The sequence below is a fragment of the Empidonax traillii genome, unplaced genomic scaffold (assembly GCF_003031625.1).
Source record: "Empidonax traillii isolate 1590-97213 ecotype Southwest subspecies unplaced genomic scaffold, ASM303162v1 scaffold25:size3598162, whole genome shotgun sequence".
Lineage (NCBI taxonomy): Eukaryota > Metazoa > Chordata > Aves > Passeriformes > Tyrannidae > Empidonax > Empidonax traillii.
Genome location: NW_020955218.1, coordinates 3,596,638 through 3,598,299, shown reverse-complemented (window position 1 = coordinate 3,598,299; position 1,662 = coordinate 3,596,638).

Here is a 1,662-nt window from a genome sequence, read left to right as displayed (position 1 = left end):
CTCCTCCTTGGAGCCGAGAAGAGCGAGCCAATCTGTGGAGGGCTCTATAGTTGTAAGGATGGAAAGGGAAAAAGACTCCCACTCAAATAGCACCCAAGAAGTTTAAAGCAAGGTACTATAAAGAAGTGTGGCAAGAGAGAAAGTTTTTGGGGTGCACCTTTTTGAATTGCAAACTTCTAAGCATGGGTAGTCTCTTTCTGCTTCCAAACATTTGCACATGGCACATATGACAACGCACTACTCATTCATCTCAGCTAGACGTAACTCTGAAGTGTTTACAGACAAGCGATTCCCAGCAAGTCGAAAGTGTCGGCTTCAGACGCCGCAGAGGGAGAGGAGCCGGACAAAGCGACCTTACTGCAATCGCCCTCCTCCTTGGAGCCGAGAAGAGCTCGCCAATCTGTGGAGGGCTCTATAGTTGTAAATATGCAAAGGGAAAAAGACTCCCACTCAAATAGCATCCAAGCAGCTGAATGCAAGGTACTATAAAGAAGTGTGGCAACAGAGAAAGTTTTTAGGGTTCACCTTTTTGAATTGCAAACTTCTAACATGGGTAGTCTCTTTCTGCTTCCAAACCTTTGCACATGGCACATATGACAACGCGCTACCCATTCCTTACACTAGACATAACTCTCAAGCCCTTACAGACAAGCGATTCCCAGCAAGTCGAGAGTGTTGGCTTCAGCCGCGGCAGAGTGAGAGGAGCCGGGCAAAGCGACCTTACAGCAATCGCCCTCCTCCTTGGAGCTGAGAAGAACACGCAAGTCTCTGTGGCGGGCTGTACAGTCGAAAGGATGCCAGGGGAAAAAGACTCCCACTCGAAGAGCGCACAAGAAGCTGAAAACAAGGCACATGGAGGACGTGTGCCACGAAAGAAAGATTCTGGTGTCTAGTCTGTTGAACTGCAAACTTCTAAGCATTGGCAGTCTCTTTCAACTTCGAAGCCTTTTCACTTGGCACATATGACAACGAGCTGCACGTTCATCTCAGCTAGACGTACTCTGTAGCGCTTACAGACAAGCGCTTAGTCGCAAGTCGAGAGTTTCCGCTTTAGCTGCAGCAGAGTGAGACGAGCGGGGCAAAACCGTCTTGCTGGGAGCTCAATACTGCAGAGAAGAGGCAATCTAAAAGGTTCCTGGAGTGTATAGAGGACAATTTCCTTCATCAACTGGTAAATGAACCTACTAGGGGTAAGGCCCCGCTATTCCTGCGGTTTAGAAACAGAGAGGGGCTGGTGGGAGACGTAGTGGTTGAAAGCCGCCTGGGAAATTGTGACCACGAAATAATAGAATTTTCAATACTCAGAGATTTCAGGCGAACCAACAATAAAACCTCTACGCTGGACTTGCAAGGGCTGATTTTGACCTATTCAGAAGTCTAGTCCAGAGCATACCCTGGGAAACAACCCTTGAAAACAAGGGGGTTCAGGAGGGATGGATGTGCTTCAAGCAGGAAGTTTTGAGAGCACAGGAACAGGTTATAGCGGTGTGCTGAAAGGCAAGCCGGTGGGGAAGACAACCAGCTTGGTTAAACTTGGGGCAAAGAAAACCTCCATTCTTTGATGGACTTGGAGGGAAACATAGTTAATAGAGATGAGGAGAAGGCTGAGGTACTTAACACCTACTTTGCCTCAGTTTTTACCACTAAGACAGGTGGCCCTCA